We start from the raw sequence: 26,111 nt of genomic DNA, 5'->3' as shown, positions 1-26,111 counted from the left end.
ACAAAAAAGTTTTGTATACAAATGATATTGAAAACATGCATTTAAAATTTTAAAACTGAATACAAGAATAAATAAAGGAATTAAGTTTGACCAAGCTAAATTTAGCTTGGGTAAGCAGGTCTCAGAATTTTTAAATTACATGATCACACAATTCTTTCCCCAAATGAAGTTTGGGGGAATTTTTGTTGGTTAGGTGTATTTTTCATTTTTCCTCCCTTTTCTAGTTCAAAGAATGAAACTTGCAAAAGATGAGAGTGAATCAGCATTACATAAATATGCTTTTTCCTACAGGATCACTGCTTCACTTACTGAAAAAAATAAAAATTATACAGTGATTGAGAAATGGCTTTAAGGAAAAACTGCAGAAGTATTCAGATGATTTAAATCATTGAAAGCAGCTGTGAAGAAGCAGATTCTGAAATTCTCCCTAACAGAAATCCTCTGCCACGCTCACTGAATTAATAGCTAGGCACTAGTATTATTTTTCTTCATTTTCTGGGCTCCAAATTTGAAGCCATTAGGGCTTATTCACTGATGCACTGGGTACTTGCAGCCGCAATTGAAGGTAATAGGAGTTACAGCTCGAGCATATTAATATGCTCAAATAATAATATAATGCTAAGTACCCTGAAAAAAAGAAATCTTAGGCATCCTACATTGGACAGCAACCTAAATGGACACTTTAACTATTTTTTTCTGCAATTCACTCTCTTTCTTATAAAACAGTAGTAATTTGTAACGTGGATGTGTCACATTACAGTGAATGACATAAGACTGTCCATTAGGAAATTAGGCATCCTGTCTTCAGGAAATGCCTTCACTTTCATGAAGTAACATGTGGCACAGGGCCACATTGGAGCCTGTTTGGGAGTAAACAGAATATTAAATATCTGTTCTCCACCTGCGTCTGGCCAACATAAGTACGCAAACAAGTTAGGAGCATAGAACAAGAATCATGTTATTGGTCGTGTTCTTTAAAACTATTAATGTGGCAAAACACAAAGATTCAGTGGTCAAGTTTTATATCTCCAGGAAAAAGTTACCATGCCTTCAATCAGACCATCATTTACAAGTCTCCATAACTACCATTGCTCCCTCACTACAATTTAAAAACCTCTGTAAAAATATTCTCAGTAATTTCAGGGCTGAAAATAATATTTATTAATATTGCCCTATAATCACAGCCTGTATCCCAGTCCCAATAGTAATGAAACCAGAACTCGGAGCCAAAAACATTTGGGATCATCTGAGTGAAATGTGTTGAAAATGCAGATTCTTTAACATTATTGTGCTAAACAGGTAAAGAGCTCTCTTGCTCCTACATTTTCAAGATCATCATATAATTCTTCTATGTCTGTTTTTCTTATTGGCAGTGTAGCCATTAGTTTTTGCAGATCACCTAACAACCTTATTCTCTTGCAACGAAAGTGCAAGTAAGTGGTACACAAACATGAAGGAAGGAATAAACTAAGTATAAAGAAACATATTTTAAGTATAAAACATTTTGGAAAGAAGATAGTTTTAATCATCCTAAGGTGGGTAACAGTCATCATTTAGTTTTCCCTCAAAGATTTATTACTAGCATTAGTGTTAAACTCAATAAAACTACAGTAATTCTATGAATCACCAGAAAGTATCAAAGTTAAAAATAGCCCATGATTTACTGTGCACACCGTAATACAGTTTTATAACATCTTTATTATTTTCAAAGCCTTCTAGGGTTTTCTTTATCAAGATATGACAGAAGTCCTTCCATAGCTCACTTGTCTCTTTAAAATGCTGTAGTACATGATAAAGAAAATGCTTTATAGTTGGAGATAAACTTACTGTGTCTGGCTTTCTATTTTAATAAAATTTACAACAGCATTTGGAGAAGCTGCAGCACCAGATTTCATTGACTCTGAAAAAAATATATACTAGGAGCCGAGATTGACTTTATGCCCATTTTGACATTTTGTATAGCAGGCATGGAAAACAGGAGTTACCAGGACAGGCTAAATTAAGGAATTCAAATACTGGTTCAATTTAAATTCTGGAGTCCACATGCAAGCAGGATGGCTGCTCACACCAGAAAGCATCAGAATACATAGACAGCCTAGATGTTTCTGTGTGAGACTAAATGCAGCAGCTATCTGCAAACACAGAGTTGTTCCATTTTATTCATCTGAAATAAAATTATCTTTTGCAATTAAAGGCTCCTAAAGGAGAAGTGCAGAATTTTGGAGATGGGGGTACACTGAGATTTGATTATATTGGAAAAACCCTATCCTTTCATTCCCATAAAGAAGTATCATTCCAAAAGCAGATGCCAAAGAAGAAACGCCCAGATCCAGTGGACTTTTCCCAGGACTAAATTTATGTCCTTGGTATAAATCATAATCCTTGGTTTTCCTTAGGAGGAAGACAAACCTTATAGGTGAGGTCATGGACAACTGAGACCCAACTGGTTTGGAAGCATCAGGAAGGACAGCTTTTTAAGTCATAGCTGTCACATCTTTTGTATTCTTGGACCATTTGCTTTGCAAGTTACCATCTACCCTCTCCTGACAAGAATAAGGAAAACTGCACATCACTGTGGTGTTCTTAGTCTCACATAATAGCAACCAGTAAAGAGTTCCCCTTTTGGAAAAATAAAGGGCATACAGCTTTGCAGTCACACTTCCCTGACGTGAACTACCCAGTTGCTCTTGTTGCTATAGTCTAAACACTGTAACATCTATTAGACTTCAGTGAGGACTAAAACATCTTGGGATAATATGGCACAGAAGGCAAGGGTGAACTACAAAAAACCAGAGGTCAGGCAGGAAATTACCCCTATTTCAATTCTGAGAGCATTTCCTTCCTTCCTTCGGTTACTATTTTTTAATCCCACAAAGTAAGGTGTCAGCAGTTCCTCCAAGGGGACAGCAGCTCTGTATTAGAAAGGTAAAGGCACAAGGCCACTGACTGGCATAATTAAACAGACTGGCATCAGGGCAGGGGAAAGAGCTGGAAGATTTGTGTTTAGTTCTGTTTTCACAAACAGAAATGGAAAATAGTTTTCTAAACTATAATTCTCTTCCTTTATCGTAGCCTCCCAAACATAAGCCCTATGTAAGTGAGAGCAAATTTGTATGTTTTCAAAGCAAGATCTTAAACCCACTTGAGATTTTAGTGACATTTACATTTCAACAGCATGCCCAGTTTATTTCTATCTGGGTTTCAGAAGGTGGCCATTATTTGCCTTGCTTGAAGCTTTTCTTATGCACAGTCAAAACAAACACTGCTACACAAAATAAGTTCAGTGGAGGGGCAGGAGAATTCAGCTTTGAATACAGTTCAGACAGTAACTCTGCTTTGAACAAAGCTTTTTGAGTTTTCTGATGCTATTCTATCTGTCCTTGAGAACAGCTGCAAGAGATGTGGGATTCTTCCCCCCACTCCTCCTCTTCTTCACCCACACTTCCCTGTCACCAAACCAGCTCAAATTAGTAGCGAGGATGACTGACCTTAACCACACCAGAAGATCATCAGAGATTACCCAGGTATTATCACATTAATGTACCCAGGTAAATAAGTACTGGAAAACAGTGATTTTGATACAGCAAGGGGAGATGACTTGTCAGAGGCAATTATGTCAGCTGGAAAGCAGTCTCCAAAAGCCAACGTTTCTGCTTTACTGCCTGCATGCTGCAGTTCAGAAAAACAGTGAAGAAACTTTCAGGAGGTAAAATGAAACTAGATAAGGACTCTGCATGTCCAAGAGGAAGTACCCGAGAGAGAAGACTGAAAGACATGTTAACACCTGGATCTTGCCATGACACAGATGGATACAGAAGAGCTTTAAAGCTTTAAATTTTCATTTGTTTTCTATTTCCAAAAGGCGTTTGCTCAGGTGTTGAGCACACTTTTGCAGTTTGCTTCTAAAGCCATGCAAGGGTTTTCCATGATGCATGAGAATCACTGGAAAATATTCTCAAACAAAACACTGATTTATCTACAGGAGCAGTCTAATTAATTTATTCCAAGATTAGTTGGGAAGTTTCCTAATTGTAGCTGAAATGCAAGTAAACACTATCATGATTACTTTCTCTGAGAAAGCAGATACCAAGAACTGCTCAGGAAACTGCTAAACATGCTATAAAGTAATGTGACTTCTCACAGACCTTAGTATCTGTTCCCAGACAGTTTAGGAACACAGGGCACTAAATTTAGTGGTTGATTAAACCACATGTGATGAAATCACCAAAAAAATACCTCCTAGAGCACAGGTTTATGTTGGCTCTTTGTTCCAGGCTGCAGTGTCAGTACTGGAACATTTGATTCCAAAGGCGTAGACAAAGTATCCACACATTGAAAAAATAAACCCCACCAGGCAGTCACATCACCCACCCCTTTCTCAATAAGTACGTGTGTTTCAGTGAGGCAAGTGACAAATGAGCCCATTAACACTGCTAGAACAGAATTCTCTCCCAAGGAAAGTTATTTAACCATCTTCTATGCCAAGCGCGTGCTGCTGCCCGTTACTCATGACTGACTGTTCATGTCATGGCTGAAGAGCAGTACTGCTTGTGATGCAAACTAATGCCTGTGAAGCAATTCAAGCAGTGGTGGCAACTACTTTCACAGGCAGCAGAGTATACTTTGTGTAAGGGCTAGTAGGTCTACTAAGTATATAGTTGACTAGGTTGATTACTAAAAAAAAAAAAAAAAAAAAAGCTCTTAATTAGACTATAATGCAGAGAGCCACTTATGTTTCTCAAGAAATATCCCCATTAAGAAATTATTCTGCTTGAGCACCATTGTAATCTGGTTTCCATGCAGTATCCTTCTTTGGCATTATCCTTGACACCAAGACATAACAGGTCCCTCACTTCCTGTTTCTTGCACATAGTACTACCTACAATTAGTTATAAATAGAAACATTAATTTTAAAGATAGATGGGAGGTTTTGGTTATTTTTTTTTTTAAAGCCACCCAGGAAAACATGCTGCTGATCCCAGCCATCTCTATTAGTCATTTTGCCAAGAACTGCAATTATGAGTAGTGAAAGCGAAGAACCACACTGCTCATCCTTCAAGCCCCCTCCCACAGAGCTGCTCCCAGCCAGGTGGGCCCCAGCCTGTGCTGCACTCCTGGTTTATATTTTCCCAGGTGCTAAATCTTACACTTGTTCTGGTTGTACTTCATAAAGTTCTTGCTGTCCCACACCTCCAGGTATTCCTATGGGGGGAAATTTGGTATCACAAACTGTGGCTGTATCAAACTGTGGCTGTATTACAGCTTGAACTAGTCTAAGCTCTTTCCACTTCAGGATTACTTTTCAGCAAGATAAGTCCAAGAGTTGGCACCTGGTTGTATGAGTGCTACTGCTAGTGAAGGAAAAAGTAAGAGTGACTGAGTGTGCGTGTGTAAGGGGAAGGCAGGAACATAGAGTTAAGGCTGCCAGGAGAGGACAGGGACTGTTTAGGTTTGCTTAAAATGCCATAAATCCTTAGAATGACCACAAAAGTTTTTAATCAAGACCTAAACAAAGCTCAAAGCTCACTTCCCAAGTGAAGAGCATGAACAGAGCAAAGAATTAATTTGCCAAATATGACAATCCAGAGAAAGAAAAATAAAGAAAAAAAAAATGTGGCTAACAAATGGAACGTGTAATAGGGAAACCGAAATACAGGGTAGCATTTGGAATTATGGAGAAAATTGTGATAATGGAAAGTGTTCCGAGTACAGGGTTATCTGAGCTGCAAGTGACAAGGGGAACAAGAGTGCCACAAGGGTAACACAATAATTTAATAAATGACATTCTCTGTGTAAGAAGAGCAAAATATGTTTAATGCTCAGATTAGGACCAAGACATGAGCTTGGCAGACAGATAGAAAACTGAATGTAAAATAGACATGTCTGCATCAGGGAACACGATCCCCTGTGTGGAGCCAGGAGTTGATGATCCTTGTAGGTCCCTTCCAACTCAGGATATTCTATGATTCTATGAATAACTACAAAGACTTCCCCGGCATCATGCAAGAGAAGGAAGCAGTCGTCCAACGGCAATAAATTATGGCATAATTGTTAAACCATGGGGACAGTAATTTACAAAGAAAAAAATTATAGACCTATCAGTTATTCTCAGTTCTAGTAGACTGTTTACAGCCAACACTGCTGGGTAACATTGAAGTATCCTTGTCCACTTTCAAAAATAAGCAGAACAAATTTTACAATTAAGCTTGTGATGGGATCACAGCAACACCAGCAAGATGATGATCTGCTTCACAAGACCCAGTACCATGCAAAATAAAATTTTGGTGTATGAATTTAAGAGAGCAAGAAAGAAACCATAACACAATCACAGTTAAAATCCCAGCTGTTACCTGGAGAGAGCCAGGAAAATAATTGCAAAAATAAAAATGGAAGTGGCATCATAATAGGTTTTTCATCTGCTAGGATATGAAATACTTGGGGCACAGTGTGGGGTTTCCTTACCAGAGCCTGAGCAGGCTGCCATGGCTGCATGGTGCAACACAGGACATAGCAGATATACTAAACAAAGCTCTGAAAGCTTGACATCTGCATTTAGCCCACACTGCAATCAGTGTTCTTCTGCAAACAGCAAGAGAATTAGGGGAGAAAAGATGCTATAAAACTTGGTTTTAAATTTAATATACCTTGACATTTGAAACTTGGATGAGAGAGTCACATACAAGAAACATCACTACGTGCAAGCTAGAAAGGTTTCTTCCCTCACCTTGGAATGGCAAATTTCCCATCAGATGTTCCTATACAGACATTGCAACCCAGAAGTAGAGCAGGAGCCAAAAGTATCAAGCTTATTGAATGGTTTGTGACATGATTTGTCAACAGAGTGGGTACAGATATGTGCCTCTGTGTGCACATACGTACATGTATGTGCCTCTTTGCGCATCTGTTGGTGTATGTGTATGAAAACCTCATATTATTGGCTCCTTTCTGTGGCTGTGAATGTTTCAGTTTCCTTACTGTGCTGGTTTTGGCTGGGATGGAGTTAATTTTCTTCACAGTAGCTGGTATGAAGCTACAGTTGAATTTGTGCTGCAGCCTTGATAATATAAAGATGTTTTAGTTCTGCTGAGCAGTGCTTACATAGAGTCAAGGCCTTTCTGCTTCTCACACCACCACTCCAGCAAGAAGGCTGGGGGTGCACAAGAACCTCAGAGGGGACACAGCCAGGAGACCTGACCCCAAGAGACCAAAAGGATATTCTATACCATATAACATCACACTCAGCATATAAAGCTAGGGGAAAGAGAAGGAAGGGGGGCACATTCAGAACGATAGCATTTGATTTCACAAGTAACCATTACATGTAATGGAGCCTGGAGGTGGCTGAACACCAGTCTGCTGATGGGAAGTGGTGAATTAATTACTTCTTTTTTGTTGTTGTTGTTGCTTTGCCTATTAAAATGTCTTTGTCTCAGCCCACGAGTTTTCTCACTTTTACCCTTGCAATTGTCTTCCCCAGACCACCAGGAAGAATGAGCAAGCAGGTGGGTGGTGCTTAGTTGCTGTCTGGGGTTAAACCATGACACTGACATTAGCCTTCAAAGTTACTTTACAGTATTTGTCTCACAAACTGTAACGATTTAGTTACCCAACGAAGTAAGAACCTAAATAGTATACACTTAGATTTGTTTTTTTTCAGGAAGTATGAGAGAAGAAACCTTCCTGAAAGTAGAACAAACAGAATTTGTAGCCAATCAGCACTCCAGCAGTAACAAAGAACAAGAACAATGTGTCTGTCATTAACCACCTCCGAGGCAGATCGTTATGCTGCGCTTTTAAACAGAGTGCTCTAACCCAAATTCCTCTGGCCATGGCCTTCCTCTTGTGTGTTCAAAGGCAAACCGCTGCCACAGGAAAAAAAATGTAGCACATTTTAGTCAACATTTCAGCAAAGGGCAATGAAACATAAAATAACTTTAGAGAATAAACTTGTTAGCATCCAGCCCTGCAGTTCCCACTGCAGACTGCTGCTTAGAAGCATGCATGCAGCAGTACTCAGAGAACATACGCTTTAAGTGACAAATTCAAGAGGCACCCAAGCACATACACTGACCTCCTTTCCCCTTCATGGTATTTGGTTGGGTACAACAGCTCACTGCAGTTCTCTAAATACCGTTCAGAACTACGGCAGTGCAATTCATAGCTTGTACTTAACAGATGCTCCAGGTGAGAAGATTGAATTACTTTTCTGAGTCAGAGCTTTCTAACTTGCCCTTTGTAACCTTGCTGCTCTCCTTCCTTTCTCCTAGTCTCAAGTGCAGCATTCTGATAGCACAGATGATGTGAATTCAGCCTGACTTATCCAAACGTTACATATTTTTTTGTATTTTCAAGTAGTTCTACAATCTAGAGAAATATAATGAAGTCAGACATTGCATTTGTATTCCTGTATTACCTGTGGCCCAACCATTTTTATTTAACAAAAAAAAAAAAAGGTAATTCAATGGTTTGGACCAGGTTATGTTGTATAGGTAGAAGATCCTAAATCAAAATCTATCTGGGGCACTCTGAGGTGAGCAAGATCATCTAGGACTGTCTAACCTTACTTTGAAATTGGTCTCAGGAGGAGAAAGTATAATGGAAAAAATAGGTAACAGGCACCCCAGAGCAAATACCAGTAGCACATTAAGCTTGAACCAAGAGCCAGTACTCTATTTCTCGATGGAATGAAATAACATAATACACTTATCTATCTGAATTTCCATATTATTGCTATTTCATTTTTCAAAATTCCCTAAAGTTGACTGAATGTCACCTGGACTTTATGGCCTGCTGCCACACCAGAACTGTGGGTAAATGGTAAATGTCCATGTGATAATCCCTTGAAGAGTGAATTGCTTACTGAAATTGTTCTTTGAAACTACTCTTTTTTTCTTCTTGCCTGGGTAGGCTTTTTGAGAACACTGTCTCTGTTTCCCCCATTGCTGTCCCTCACACACCCTGGTGAGGGAAATTTGCAGTCACTTGAAGATTCCTGTCCTCTTAAAAAACGAATTAGAAATACACTGTCACCAACCAGCATTTTCAGATTTGCAGTCTGTGTCTTCCCATTGTTTGGTAGAGACCCTCCAAGTGATTGACCTTGGATGCTATGAGTTCCCACCCAGCCCAAGTGACCCTTTCAAACTAAGGAAAGCAAAACAAACAAGCTGTTGAGTCATGCTGGATGGACCCCATTTGCAGCATACAACTTATAGGCAAAACAAAAAAAAAAAAAAAATGTAGGTTTATATAACTAATTAGATTACTTCCAGGGAAGTACCTCATAGGGAAGTGTTTGATGCAATTTGTTTCTTTGGGAAGGTGACTGCCTTCACTTATTACAGCTCTTACACTCCTCAGTAATCAAGCAAGCTGTGCCTGAAAGCAAAGCCTCAGACCAATTCTTTCTCTTCTGCCACTGAATTTCATGGTAATATTTTATCAGTTACATGTTTTGCTTCTATTTTGAGAGGCTGAGCAGCCTTGAATTGACTGATGTTAGTCTCCAGAATGAAGGCTGAAGGGGACAGTGAGTATTGCAGGAACTGATGTGCTGCCATTGTACTTCCTAAATGAGTCCCCCTCCTCCCAGCAAAACAATCCCTTTAGCTAGCTTCAACACTTGATAAGCCACATCTTACCTAAGAACTTTCTGTAGTCCAAGAACAACTCTCCACCAGTCCAAATCCAACATCCCTCTGCCAAAAGTAAATACTTACAAGTTTTCTTGTAACAATCTGTTTATTAAAAACCCGGGAAGGAGAGGTATTTCTGCCTGCTTCTCACCAGAACACCCAAGGTAGCTAGTCTTCACTGCTTCAGCTGCACTGTTGTCACTTACATGAACAGCCTGGTGTACAGCCCGAGCAGGTCTGCCTGCCCAGACTGACAACCTCTCAGGGTGCCCACAAGCTCCCAGTGACTCCATACCAGGACTTTCAGAAAGACCTCTGGAGTTGAATGCTCATTGTCTCTGTAGACTATGCAAGCTACTGCAAACTTGATTTGACTTTTACCTTCACTTCTCTCTAACTAAGGGCATTCATCACTAAAGGATTTATAGAGCACTTCATTCTCAGGATTACAAACAACTGCACTGCACCCCATATAGGTGTGCACCTCTAACATTGACCTTTATGCTAAAGACTCTCAGTTTCAAATCAAACCAAGGCTGTCACAATTCATCAGTTCCCTCTTCCCTGAATAGCCTAGGAGACAAGATGATTTATTGTGAAATCCTCTCCCAGTCTTGCCATTGAACAACATCTCTTCTGCTATATACATTTCACTCTCAAAGGTCTTCATTATACAAATCTCAATGCATTATTTTGCCTGACATGTACCAGAACATTTGTACAAGTGAGGCTACAAACTCTGATGTGACTGCATACAGGCCTAAGTAATAAACTGAACATATTAACATGAATACAGATAGCTTAAATTCCTGAGCAGCATTTTAATGGTACAGTCCTGTCTACTGGTCATCATGCAACATGGAGCAGGAAAGTAAACAACAGTGGCTTGCACTGGAATAAGCAAAGAAACAAAAGAAATCAAAATACACACCCTCTTCATATCTACTGTTCGTCTTTGTACTGTATTAAGGTAGTCAGGTATTTCTGCCTGCTGTTTAAATTACTAAACAAGTTTGAAGCCTACTTGCTTTACTCTGGAAAGATAAACTAGGATGTCTGTAAATTTGCCCACATACTTCAACGAAACTTAGACAGCACTGTCCTCCTCTTACAAGTGCTTCCAGTAGGAGCTTTTTCATGCAGCAATGCATCTCAGTTACATGTTCTCCAGATCCAGTGCACACTCACATGATGCATCTGCTTCTCCAGCTAAACAGCAAAGAGTGTTTTAATTATGCCTGGGCCTGCATTGAATCAAAAATTTAAATTGTCACTCCATTTTATGATTTAAGGAGTCCTCCAGAATAGAAAATATATCTATTAACGATAGCATCTTCACTGTAATGTCACATTTTTAGCAAGGCACAGGCATTCTGTGTTCCATAGTGCTGATAACTATATCACAATACATTTGTAAAGTCTCTTGAGAAAGGTAAAAGGAGGAGGAGACAGAAATCCTAACCAATTATACATTGGCCTTTCATTCTCTTTCAAAGTGCTGGTCCTTTTGAGGACATATTTTCCCCTTTCTTTTAAAACATCCTTACAGCACCTGACTCAGAATGTGTTACAAAGATTATTCTATGTCAGATAAAGTGTTGTAAAATACTGTTATGTGAAACAAAGCTTCTAACTGAAACAAATAGAAAATAGATTTGCTTGTATCTTTATGCTGAAATAGTAAATTGCAGAATCAAACTGGTATAAGGTATCACTTGGAGATGTGGCAGCACATCAGAGGAGCACTGTCTTCCTGAGAATATGCAACAACAGATGATGCACACTAAGACCAGGGCTACACAAATAATTGATTTTGCAGTTTCCTTAAGGAAGACAAAATCCTTGTTTCAATTTAGCCTGAAATATTCTCAGTCTGAAATAATCTCAGTTCTTGGAGAAGAAACCAAAAAACAAAAAAACCCACAACCCACTCAAGTCAGAATAAGGCATTTCACACTTAGAGATTTTACCCTTCTGAACTGTGTCTGCATTAGAAGCTAAGTGTGAAAAAATGTAAATGTTTATTGCACATTCTGCAAAAGAATAATCAATGCTATTTTTCAGGCAGACTTTGAAATGGTCACTGTTTAAAGAGGAAAAGCTAGAAACACATTAGTCGTTATGGGCACATACTGTTACGTTTCCATTATAATTATTTATTAATGAAAGGAAATTTGCAGGATGGGTTTATGCCAGCTGCATAGAACACAACATCAAATTCTATATACTTGCATTACATCCTAAAGAAAACCTGAATTAAATTGTGATTTTTTCTGGAGCCTTGGCAATATATCTCTCAGAATTCCTTAACCCATCCTTATCTATGCTATAGAGTTTTACAGAAGAGCATTTCATTCAGAGAAAAAAAGTATAACCTTTCCACCTAAGGTCTGCCCATTTGTATCTCCAACCCTCCAGGCTGTAGTACACATAAGTAAAGGTTGTGTTTATTTCATTTGTTTTGCATACATGGATCAAAATTAAAAATAACAAAAAAGCCATGAAGTGTCCATTATTCCCAGCTTTAGTAGTAACATGAGATAGTCCCAGGCCGAACGATGATGGGCTTTGACTGCCATTCCCATCACAAACCCTTAATTATTCTGTGTAAGTCTACTAATCCATATTGAGCCCCAAAGCTTTTTAAGTATCCCTAAAACAAATAGAAGTATACTGTTTTCTACAAACTCATTAAGAAGCTTCTTCTACTTTTAATACTTTGGAAGAGTTTTCCATGGCTTTCATTTTACCTTAAGTGACAAACTCAGCGTTATCTAATACACTTGACTCTGAAAATTCAATCAGCAACACTTTTTTCACAGCCTGTATTTAAATCTTACAACTTAAATAGTATTCCACATCTTCAAAACAATCACTGTACAAATATTTAAAGTAATCCTCATAACACTTCAAGGTCCACATTAGTTCAATAATTTAAAACAAAAAGAAAGGCTTTTTACTAAGCACAAAACAAAATCATTCCAAAAGAGGAAAGAAATACAGCAGACATTCACTGACCTGAATATGCAGGTATCATGAGCACTAGGCCTGCTTTGGAGACAGCAGAGCACACACAAGTGAAGATATTATGAAACCTGTTAGTGTTAGAAAACCAGCACTACACACACAATGTTTTCAGAACAGGAACACTACTAATAACACCTCATCAATACAGCTTCATTTGTGAACCAACCTTAATGAACACATCTGAATCCTTCCCTCTTTTCTCAACATCAGCCCAATTCTCAACTTGCTCTTCTTCAGAGGAACCCAAAGTGTAATTTAGAAAGCTGCTCTGTCACCTGGGGTAAAGCCATATCAGGTGTGGAGGTCAACCTGCTTGTTAAGCATTTAGTAGTGAAGAAACCACCCCACCCTTTCCTGGGCAGTCAGAAGGTACCTGTGACTAGCTTGACCTGAGCTTCTGTAGCTATTTTAAAAAGCTGATACATTTGTCCTTTCCTACCTGATAACTTCTTCAGTAACTATGGGAGGTTTACAAATTCTACAACAGCTGTACATATTTAAGCCTTTTATGGACCAGGTTTTCAAACACATTTAGACACATAACTCTTACTGCAACCAGAGGCAGGCATCTACCTCTCTGGCTTTAGGCCTTAATTCTGTGCAGACTATCATTGCCTGATTCTAGTTAATCTGAGGATTTGTGACAAAGAGCTCATTTCTGTCACTTCCTCAGGTCAGGATCTCTTTTCATCCCCTGGCTGTGTATATGTATTGGATTCTTCTTTCCCTCATATTAAATTTACTTAGTTCACACCCATCCCCATTTATTGCTTACTGTTGGGACTCCATTTGATATCTCATTTCACCTTTAATTTCATTTTAAAGTAGATGCTAGAAAACTAAGGTGGACATTTTGAATCTAATTTAGGTAACCAATCTATGCTGATGATGCCATCAGCTGACCACTTTCTTGTAGATACCATGAGAAATTTGTATTTCAAATTCAATTTCAGAAACTGCCCGAGTTTAGCTAAAACAACTTTGCCACATATGGCAAGGCCATCTCACTCCCTCACACGCCACTCTGGAAAGAAAACAGGATGCTGAAGGAGATTCAACCACATGGGAGGAAAATCTCCTCTATAAGTGAGTCATTTAGGACAGCTTAAACCAGCCTACCCAGTTCCTGCCATAGACAGGAAGTCAGGATACATCTGGGGCTGCATTTGCAGTGCTGAATGCTGCTATTAACCACAAAGCCACTCACAGAACATGACTGTGGAGTCAGCTGTACACCAGACTAGCCCCTCAATTACCTTATTTTGGTCCATTCACTAGCAAAAATATAAGTGGAAAAAATAGCACAAGGGGGTTTTTTTACCATCCCTGCCAGGTATCTTACAAACTGTCTCCCAGATCTGCAGGGCTGAGAACTTAACTGAAAAAGGGAAAGATGTAGGAAGCAAAAGACACAGAGATCATTTTCCTGGAGAAACTGAATTGTTTTTATAGCACATTAGTGACATTAATTGCTTTGGAAGTGCCAAGTTGTTGGGTTTTTATCATTACCACCACAGTCATGGAGAACATGAAATAGTCCAACCAGTATTCTTGATGCCTTGGTTTTAGATTATGACTTGAGTTCTGTAGTTTTTTTCTTTCAATAGATAATCACAGACCACATGATACTACAATAGAAAGCTGTTCTGGTGCAGACAATAAGTTTGGGGGGATTAAGAGGGGGCAGAAATGAAGTGCTTTGCTTTCTATTCTAATGTGTGGCTATGGTGTAGGAACCTCAAACCACCTTTTCCACATTCCCTTGAGTCCGTGCTGGTTTTATTCCATTCTGAAATTACTCTGGTTCAGTTAGAAGGCACTGCTCTCAGCTGAAATAAATGCAAAAGATAAGATAGCAATTAAAGGTTGCTTTTTCCCAGCTTCTACATGCACGGTTTGTCCTTACTGGCAGTCACAGAGGACTACAGTGCCATCTCTCTCTCTGAGCAACGTTTGCAACATCTTTTAACCAAGTTGTGAGGATGAATTACCTTGGTGCACACCAAGCAAGCAATCATCACAGCTATTTTGCATCCCGCCATCTCTTGCATATCTGCAGACAGTTGCACCACGGCCATTTCGCTGTGGTCTCCCAGGTTCAGTAACGCCCTATTAAAATAACATAAAACCCCACTAGCTTCCATCCCCCATGCTCTGTGACTGAAATAGTGCAGTTACAGAGAATGCCAGAACCACTAACTCCAGCAGAGCAACGGTGCTGGATTGCAAGGGAATAGAGCTGAGACAGGCAGATGAACGTGCTTAGCTGGCACACCTCCTGGACAGCCTTGGCTCACAAGACTCTTCAGAAGGCTGGTAGTGCAGTGCTAGGCTATTGCCTTTTGTATTGCCACTGTAATGATTACTTGGAAGGCCTGTCCACTTCAGAATGTCATTAATCTTAGGTCATAATAAGGTAATCTCACTAACTGGACATGTGTTAGGAAAATCGTGTTAGGGAAAAGACGTGACAAAAATTTCAACCCCAGTTAATCATCTGAATTCCAATTCAATAAGCTTGTAACCAACACCAGTGGTGAGCAACTCATTCCATTATAGAAACAGTTTAAACCAAAATATTTTGCTGCTTCTGTATAGCAGTTTCCCCTTCAGGTCACTAACTTAAGAGGGTGACAGGAAGGAAAGAGTAAAACAAATAGGAACTCAAACCCAGTATATCCTTTCTATTTGCCTCTCACAAAACAATGCTTTTTCCAAATAACCATCAACTCCAATAGGAAATTAATTGTGATTCAGTGACATAAGAAAGTTCAAAGCTACTAAAGCAGCAAATCAGCACACGTGAGCGGATGCTGGTGCTCACAAAGAACACATGCTCCTAGTTACACACTTGGAGGCTAATTTTTAGTAGTGCTGAGCACTCACAATGCCAAATGCAGCCAGGTGGAATGATCGGAGATCAGCACATCAGAAGATGGGTCTCTGATTTAAAGGCACAGAAAGCCTACCACTGGGATGAAAGAATGGGGGACAATGGCTGACAGTGAAATTCAAGTATTCTGGGAAAATGCTGCCAATAAAATAATTTCCTCCATATCCCACTTCTCAAAAAGGCATAAAACTCAGAACTCCAAGAATATAGGGGTGACAGATATTTGTAGAGAGGAAAAGAAGTGATATCTGGCACAGTAGCACTTCAAGATGGCTTTCTAGGGTGACTGCTGAACAGATGCTTGATGGAAGTACCTAGAAGAAAGCTATTATTTTCTCCAGCTGGTAGAACCCATCTCTACAAATGAATGGTGTAGGAATCCTTCTACTCCTGAAGAAGATAAAGTAGAACCAGATACCCACATAAACAGCCCTGTAACTTGACTGTGCAGCTGTTTGGCAATTTTCAAATCTGCATAAATACAATAAATTATATTTTACTATGAAATATATTCTCTCTAGTATCTATAAATATGACAGTTTATTGCAGAGTCTTGATTCAAGAGTATTTCTATGCCTTCACTTAGTAATTGCCTCACCCACTGACAGCTACAGATCTATCAGGATGATCCTAGCGATATTCATTATACTGCATGCACAGTATTAAAATACTGTATGCTTACTAAATACTAAAATCATGTCACCCTCTACTATCTTCCCTTACCTTTCCCTTCTGAAAAGGAAATGTGAATAAAGTTTGGCAACCACAAAGAAGAAATTGAATACATGCCTGCTAAACACCAGCAAGAATTACAAGTGCTTTCAGTTTGTAAATTAGCACAACCCCAGTTGTGTCAAACTGCAGACTGGGGACTGGATCAACAGTCTGCACAAAGATGTGAAAAAGCAGCAATGCATTCAGACTATTTGGTCAGACTGGAGAGATGCTTAGCCTCTTTTTTAACCATTCCATTACCCTTCCTTATCCTCAAGACTGTAACAGCAGGCATTGCCCTCAGCTGTATCCTGCTGCTGTTTCCCTATTGTGATTTCTGCCTCCCCCCGCCCCACCCCGCTTCTGGAAATGCAGATACAGTCTGAGTGAATGGGACTATAACCAGTATGCAGCAGTAACAAAGTGACCCATTCTATCAGAGGCAAACATAAAATTGGGAGAGAGAACTAGTTTGTAGCTCTTCTGATTTTAAGATAAGAGTGTCATCACCTTTCCTATTGCTCAATAAGAAAAGGTGGAACGTACACATCTGGAAATGGGATGCTCCAAAAACCTGTGAGAATCACTGGTCAACCACATGACTCTTTTTTCTCTGGCAGCATGACCCACACTGTAGACCTTTCAAACATTAAACTCCCAATGCCTCCTTGGTTGCAGCTGCTTTCTAAATGCAGGCGCTGTACTGTAGAGGGAGAAAAAGTTAATACAACCCAAAACCCCTTTAGATAAGCAAAGGCTTTCATCTGGCTAGAGAAATAGATGGAGGCAATGTATTTAACCTGGGAGAACAACTCCAAGATAAGCTTCCCCCTGGATACTGGACACAGAGGAAAACAAGAAGATTCCAAAAGGTAAGTAGGATGTTCAGAAGAAGAAGAGGCTCAGAGGAGAGCAAGTGGAAAGGACATGCCATTTTCAGATTCCGTAGGAAAGATAATCTTTAATAGCTCCCTGGTCACCAAATCCCAAAACTATGATAAGTTGCTAGTGTGTAAAGCCCCAATTAAATAATTTCTCTCATCATGCCTACGTCCAGTCAAGTCTCTCATATTGCAGTAGAATCTTTTGGAATAACAACAATTTTGATTCCTTCTAGATAGGGGATGGATATAAATGTATATAATTGCTTTTCTGTATTGTGCATTAATGCTGGGTATCAGTTGTTACAAAACTGAGCAGTTGGTGAACATGTTATTTTAAGCTACCATTGGTGCAGCATGTAGGTGCCTTGAGTTTTACCTGTATTTATGCAATTAAGTTTCATTTAAGTTTCTCCTGCCGGGGTAATTTCTGCAGTAATGTGTTGTGAGCTGCTCCCCAAGACAGGCTTTCAACACAGACCCCAATAAAGCTTTAGTGTAAACACACTGCTGAACCTTGAGGATGAAATATACAAGGTCTGAGTACTGAAAATAAAGTCAGGGTAGACACCCCTATCCTGTCCTCTTTCCAGAGGCTGACTGAGCAAGCTTTCCTGAACAGGAAGTGATCTCAATCAACATTGTATTTAGCAGGCTCAAAGTCTTTCCTTATTTTCACTGGGTTTTACTGTTTTCAAACAGCTGTTAGGGAAAGGTGCAAAAGAAAACTGTATTCTGATAGTCCAATTCTTATATAAAGCTTCTCACATGCTTTGGCATAAGTTTGGATGAAATGAACTATAGGTCCTATGTGTTCTGAATGTTTCTTGTAAGAAATTGAAGGGAAATCATTAGAAAACAAACACTAGTAAAGATACTTAGAATTAACAGATTTACCTAGGATAATTGAGAACTACAGTAGTTAGACCTGTTGTAGCTGTGCCTATGTGTGTATTTCAAGGATACCATAATATCTTCTTTCAGGGAAGGAGGTTATAGATTGGGGGGTGAGGGAGGGGTGGGAGGGAGTGTGGAACAGAACACCACCAAAAAACACCCCCACTCAACAAAGAATCCATCTCTCTTCCCTGAGCAAGCATCCCTACTCTCTGAGTTACTTAGGAATATTCACGTAAGGGTAGTCCTTCATTCTCTGAATAACCAGATGATGAAGCAGTAGACAGTGCTGAGGGGGAAAAAATAAAAAAACCCTTGATGGTCTGATGCAATATGGCAACTCCTACAGCCCTACTCGTAGTTCATTTCCATACAAAGTCCTTCAAACAGCTAGATAAGAATTCCACTCTCCCTCAGATATCTCTGTCAACAGAATTAGCATTGCATGCAATATTTATTACATCCTTCAGGCATTCCAGTGACTTGTCTCACAGTGGCATCCGTAAAGGTCCAGGTGCATGTCATACTCCCTGAGAGGTTATGAAGGAAGCCTTTGGCAAAGCAGCTCCAAGAAGCCGTCAAGGGACTAAGTATCAGTATGATTAGCTGGGATTGCTCTGGGACTGTGAGATGTTACGAGTTAGCTCTGAAAATACTTGTTCAAGGCAAAAATTAAGACACAGCAGACATTCCATATTAAGGAACAGCCTGGCACGCTGGTAGCTAATTGATTGTTAATGTTTAGTGTATTTGTAGAACGGCGCATAATGAAGCAATTAAGCCTCCCTACTGCTTATAAACTGTAGAACTGATTTTTTAAAATCTTATTTGATAGAAAATAACAGCAGCTTCCAGGCTGCTATCAAAGTTTTTGCAGCTAAAGTAGGCAATGCAGTTTTCTTCTGACAGTATGTCACTTACATAGCATTTAAGATCAAAATGTGCCCTCTCCCCCTGCTTTTATCATCAATTATCTTCTCTTTAATGAAACCACATGTTTTAGAGACAGAAAACAACCCTACTCTTAAAAAAGTGAAAAGAACAGCAGCTGTTTACTTTGGAGCGTTCAATAACATCTGATCAACTTTCTTCCTTCCAAAAGGAGAGCTGGGTTTTAATATCTATTCCCTGAGCAGCATTTTCTAGCAAAATAGTTATTAGGTAGCAGGTTTCCCCCCCCCCCCCTCAGTTGTTGGAAAACATGCAAAACAAATATTCGGAAAAGTGTAGGATTTTTTCACTGTAGGGACCATACTGATTTGGAGTTTTAGCACAGCTAATCTGTCTTTGAAATATGGAGATGTCTCATCAGAATTCCAAAATAAAGAAGGATCTTCCAGCCAAAGGAGGATCCCCAGAGAAAGGAGGAAAAAAAAAAAACAAAAAAACCCCACAACACACACAAAAAACCCCAGATATAAAGCAGTTATCTCCCCTGTCAGCATGCTGAGCAAAAATTAACCCTTGATTTCTAGCAAGTATTTTAGCAACAGCAAGGTGAGGTCTTTATGAACTGAGAGGTAAACACCAAATATGGACTGTGCTCTGGAAAAAATGGGGTCCATACCTGTAAAAGTAAACTGGATCCTTCTGAAGAAGAGGTAGCACTGCAGAATCTAAACTAAACTAATTTCCTTTGCAATATCCTACCCACCTTTTAGGGTCCATACTAAATATTACCTCTTCTTTTTTGTTAAGTTTTATCAACTTTTTAATGTTCTTTACCACTTGCTTGGGCTGATTTTGCTTATCTCACTTCTCTGCCCCTCAAAGCACTGCAGGCTCTACAGAGCTGGCTTTGCCTCGGTGCTGCTCCTAGCCCTCCTCCTGGGGTATCGTGACCTCTACTGTGATGCTTCTGGCCATTTCACAGTAAGACTGAAATCATAAAGGATGGAACTGGTCTTCTGATGCCCCCTGCCCTTTCAGATACTTTTCAACCATATTGATCTCTCAACTATCTCAAAGACCCATAGCTGTACTTAATCTGGATGCATACTTGCTAACTCTAAATAATATATTTCCTCTGCATGCCTTGAGCTGGACATAAACCCAATGATGGTTTCTCTGTTCCAGAGTCCTTCAGATGTTGTGTGCTCTCCTCATCTTCAGGTTTTGAAATAGCTTTCACCTTTGCTTGATATCCTACTCCCATCACCCTACTTGGAGCTGTTACAGCTTGGTACAGTGCTGAATTCTTTCCTCATTGAGGCCTCCTTCTGCTACAGGAAAAACAATATAAAAGACAGTCTTCATGCTGGAAGTTCCATCTTGCCCTAGTTTCCAACGACAGCGATGTGCCTCGAGTCACTCTGGTGGCCAGAAATGCTTCTGTTGTTCAGATTTTTCCATTGGGTTTGTTTGCCCCTTTTCTTTAAGAAAGTACATCTCAAAACCCATAGCAAATGTTTTCAAGGGGTTGATACCTGATACTTTTTCATATTAGTACCCTGTTCCCAAAATTTAGCACTGCAATATGATCTATACCTTACAGAAGTATAAAATTAGCATGACTTTTTACCTGATGATTCTAGTGTGTTATATTTTATGGAGGGCCTTGATGAAACTCCCAGGACAAATGTCAAAACCTGACTACCTTTTGACAATATATAATAAAATACACAGGTCATCAGAAATAATATTTTTCACCTTGTACTTTTTTGATATTTAAGAGCACACAAGACTACACAGCGATCTGTCAAAAGCAATATTCCTCCTCTAACATGAACTTGAAATCGTTCATACACTGAGTAATTTTTATCCTTCATTTTTAAAACAAAAGGAATACATAAAATATTTCTCAAAAAAAAATTAGCTGACAGCAATTATTATGGTTAATGAAGACAAAGGGACAACATTTTATGAAAGTTTGTCATTTTGACCTGGCTGAATCATCTGATGTGTTCTATTTTCAGCATGGATTTTGTGTTAAAATAGCCATAGCTTGCTACTATCACCAGTGAAGTGGTTAAGGTTATTCTGAGGTCTCTTTCATCTGGAGAGAAGAGGTGTAAAAAATAAACTACTTCACAACTTCTTTCTTTATTATTAAACACATTCTGATACCATCCCATTGCCTAATGCATTATGCATTGAAATCCAGGCAATTAAATACTAGTTCATTGTTCAAGATTCAAGGCCCATTTTTAAAATTTACTTTGTATTGCAAAGTGCCAGCTGAAAGTACCTGGTGTTATTATGGTCAAATATTTTATTACAAGGTGTCCCTAATCCAACATAAACACAAAGGTAGCTTACCTACAATGTTTTCACAGAATGAACATTACATATGACTTTCAAGATTAATTACAATTTTAATAGATTTTTTTAAGTGAAATTATTCTTATATTAATCTACATGAGTGGTTTTTCATATTTTATTTATTATATTCAATACGTCTGTCCAGGTTTCATCCAGAGATAACAAAATACATCTGTTGCCTCACTTTTGTGAATTACTAGCTACCAGAGTAATCTTAAGCAGCTTTACTACCATTTTTCATGTTTAGCATCATCTTCTCTAAGATGATATTTGATGTTGGGGAATTATAGATCTTTCAATAAGCAAACCAGGATCCAGAATCTTTGAAAATCTGGACTAGCTCACAACTCCAACCTGAATGTCTGGGCAAACACCCTGTAGTTCTCAGGGTGCTAATAATTTTCTTTAAAAAAATTTATATTATGTACCTACAGAAAACTGATATATCCTAGTGACTTGAGAAGAGTAGATGGGAGGTGTGATTCATACACATAGTCACCTATGTGTTAATAAAAAAAAACCATAATTTTTAAGAAATAAGAGAAAAATCCTAAAATGCCAAACTTCATATGATTTAAAAAAAAAACATTAAATCTTAGTCAAATTTCTGTCAGAGCGTCTTTATCATAACTTTACTGTCCTGTAAAAAGATTAGAATAAACAGTTTAGTAAAAACATGTTATGGCTACATTTGGAACATCACATGCCTGATTCAGTTGCCTGCACATTGGCAGATGGTACCACTTAAGATGTTCTTGGTGCCTACCTAGCCTCCAGCTACCATCCCAGATGGCCTCTCATTGGTTGTGTCACATCTGACAGCCCCCTGTAGCAACAGAATAACAGATTTGAAAAATAATAATAGAAATCAGACAATACAAGATTAAATCATAAGAAGTTTACTCTTAGAATTATGATTTTATTTTTCTTATATAACCAGATTTCAAATATATATATATTCATCAGTAGCTTATCTAAATACTCCATCCAACATCCATATCATATGTCATAGAAACAAACATAAAATAATTATATAGAGAATAGAGAGATATTTTACACATCTAAATGCAATCTCCGGTAATTCAGGTCTTTTTCTCATGCTAATAATAGAAATTCTTAGATTTAGCAGCAGAATACAATTGCATGTCATGGAGTGGCATAATACAAAATGAGAAACTTTTAATATCAGTGAGAAGAATTACATTATTAGCATTCATAGCATAGCCTATAATGTTCTGTATTTCCATTACTTAAGAGTAGCATTTGTTTGATCTATTTGCAGTAATTCTGAATAGGAAGATCTAATTCACAGACACAATCTTATTACAGCATCTGAGACCAACAGGACTATTGCTGCCTTTTCTGCACACCACAGGACTTCTGAGTACAGACTGTAAGGACACGGTCTTGTTTAATTATTATGAAAGTGTCACATAAAGAATGAGAAGGGAGTTAAATCACTGTACAAGGATTTAAACTTGAAACGGGTAAGGTTTTAATAACACTCTGCATGTGAATTATGCTTCCAATAACACATAAATGTATTATGAAGCTTTAGCTGGTATGAAGCAGTTTCTTGTGCCTTAACATATTTGAAAAGAGAATGGCTGTACATTGTGGTAACAGAAATACCCATTATTAATCAAACTCATAGTTTAATTCACTTTACTGCAGCTATAATTAAGGCAAAATGTATGTTTAAATACTTTTTCTTCAGTTTGTGGAAGTGGAAAGACAATATTAACTTCCTCATATTTATTGGAGTACAGTAATGAAACCCCAGCCATCCACTGCAGTACCACACACCCTCTTGGCATGCTGCTTCTTTTAGCTAAACTCCAGCCATACTGCAGACCACCTCCTCCTTCTGCCTCCTGCTATCCACCACATGGAAATGGCGGTTCCTCCATCACTGGCCATGTCCCTTTTTACCTAGCACAGCACCTCTGTATCCCAAGATATCCAACCACGCAAACGTTAAAAACATGTCCAGGAAAGGATAGAGAGGCAGATACACACTTGCTACCTGGTGTATCGGGGCCCAGGTAATGGCAGGAATCTCTGTGAGGAGAGGGCAGGCATCCCCTCTGCCTGAGGCAGCTGGTCTCGGAGGGATTCATAGTAGTTCCACCACAGGGCACAGCCAAGGCCATCACCAAACGCGCTGGCACCTCTGTGGTAACCAGTTTAAGGAAGGGAAAACACTGCATGGTTGTGAGGTAAAAAGCAGTGAGAAGTGAGCCCTGTGAACATGCAGGTCAGAGAGGAAAGAAGAGGTCTGGGTCACCAGGTAGAGACTCCCTGCAGCCCCTACAGCTCCCTGTGGTGGAGCAGATTTTTTCCTCGAGGATGGCAGCCTGTGAAGATCCACACTGGGGCAGGGGAAGAGCATGAGCTTTAGGCTGCATAAACTTTACTGACTAACGAAGAGATGTTGAGCAGCTCTGTTCTTTCAGTACAGTCACTGCAATAAAAAGATTTTTTCAAAAATAGTCCCAGATTGGTGTACTGGGTTCAAGCTATAGACTAATTCATATCCCTCTTCAAGAAATATTAGCATTTTAAGGAGTACTTGAAAGAAGGGATTTTTGCTGTATTACAAGATTTTTACCTCATATATATGGAATCATTATTCTGTTAAAAAAAAAAAAGAAAGCCTCATCACAATCCTGATTGCAGGGAAACCATGACAGAGTCTGACAACTCAGGTCAGTCCTGGCTGCTCGTTTTACAATTTAAATGGCGGTCTGCACCCTCAGCCCCCATCCTTACATCAGCTTTAGCTGGAAGTGAGCAAGAACATCCAAAATTTACACAGACCCCTTTTGACCTCAGGACAGCTGCCAACACTGCTATTCTGTTCCCACTGCTCCACCTCTGAGAAGGCAACCACAATATTTCATGTACATTTAATAATAACTTGAAATATTTATTACTCTTTCTAGCTTAAAGTTCTGCTTAGCATTATCTCAAACCTCAGCTTGGCACCAAAAAAAAAAAAAATCCCACATAACTGGAAGATTTCAGTGCCTAAGCCCATGGTAGCTGCAGTTAAATGATCACAACAATCACAATTAAAAGTTTATTTGCATGGTACATGATCATCAACCCTCTTACACTCTAAATTATGTCATTACAGTGCTACAGGAACTTTTAAAGAGATGTTAAAGGATTTGAACTTGCATTATCTCACTACCCTTATGCTGTCTGTCAATAAATCAGTGTATCGCATATAGCTGGAAGTGTCTGTGGCATATTCTGCTACTTACTTTACATCCCCCAGCATCTCAGACTCCACACCTCAACCCAAAGCCCACCTAGCACAGCATCCCACCTCTAAAAACCCACAAGAGTACAAACCAGCCCCAGCCCAGGCTTTTGGGTAACCCCCCCACCATGCTTCCCTACCTGCACAGCCAGCCTTGCCCTGACAGTTAGGACACACAAAGCCTCTGACCACCTGCACAAGCTGGACAAGGGCAAGATGGACACATTGTCAGTAAATGGGCTGTAGAACATGGTAAAAAAAAGCAAAAACTCAACCCACAAGAGGTAGAGGTAGAGGATGCATGTTGCACTCCAGCTGGAACGATTCAGGAAGCACGAGTGGCACAGCCCAGACACTCAGCCAGGGCATCTGCTTCAGGATAGCAGCATGAGGAGAGTACAAGAGTGCCGCAAGATGCTCACCTGTGCCAGCAGTGATGCTTTAGCATGCCAGCACCCTCCTCCCCAGGAATGTGGGCATGGGAAGGTCGTTTTTCAGTTCTTCCCCAAGGTGGACAAACAGCTTAAGTCCAGCTCAAATGATTGAAAAGTAGCATTTAAAAAAATAAAATAACATACATACACACAGAGTCTGAAAGAGCAGGGGTAGCACCAGCTGCAGTGGGAGGGGAAGGATCTCACCTTCTGCAGACTCCAGTCCCAGGTTTAGGTACTTCCATCTACTCCCCACCAGACTTCTTTTAAGAAACAGTGTGCCAATATATTAAGAACCCTTTCTTAGAAGTTTGATAATTATTCAGAGGAGTTTTCTCTGTTTTCTACTACTTCCTCCAAAACTCTACCCCTCAAGCCAAGGGAGGGAGAGAGGAAAAAAAAATAAGCCATGTCAAACAAACCACACTGAAGAAAAATATATTTTGAAATTCTACCAAAATCTGGTTTCTGTTGTATTAACCACTGGCTAGTCAGCATCCTTCCCTGGCTTTAAGGAGAGTGGCTGCCAAGAAGTGGCCTTCAACCCACTCAAACTGCAAAGGCTTTGTTAGGGACACTCCCCTGCAAGAGAGAAGTTCTGGCTGGATGTTGGCACTTCACGTTATTCCCACAGATGAAACAGCTAAAAAAGTATACAATTACTTAAGCTTTAAGCAATGTGCTAAAATACAAAGATGAAAGTTTCTCCTTTATTAAGACTTCAAAGAGACAGTTTATTAGTTCTGCTCATCTCTGCTTTTGCTGAAACAGGTGAAGGTACAGCTCACTTCACATGTCCTTAGCCATTATTCCCTATTGCACATTCCACTTCCACCTTATTAGTCAGACACATTGTTTCACAGAGTCTCCCTCCCATTTGAGCAAGTCTCAAGTGTTGAAACAAGATGAGATGCCACCAGCATCCATCTTGCTAATGGTAACAGATCTTCACTACTCTTGCAGTGCCATAATTATGGGTATAAGATGTAGGACTTCCTCCTATTTTTAAGTGCCAGCTCATCTCAGAAAGTTAAAAAAATAAAAGTCACATCTTCTTGTATGCAACAGACTAATACAAAGGCTAAGTATCTGCATAACAGG

This window comes from Gallinula chloropus, assembly GCF_964237585.1.
Source record: "Gallinula chloropus genome assembly, chromosome: 6".
Taxonomy (NCBI): domain Eukaryota; kingdom Metazoa; phylum Chordata; class Aves; order Gruiformes; family Rallidae; genus Gallinula; species Gallinula chloropus.
This window is presented reverse-complemented; position numbering follows the sequence as displayed.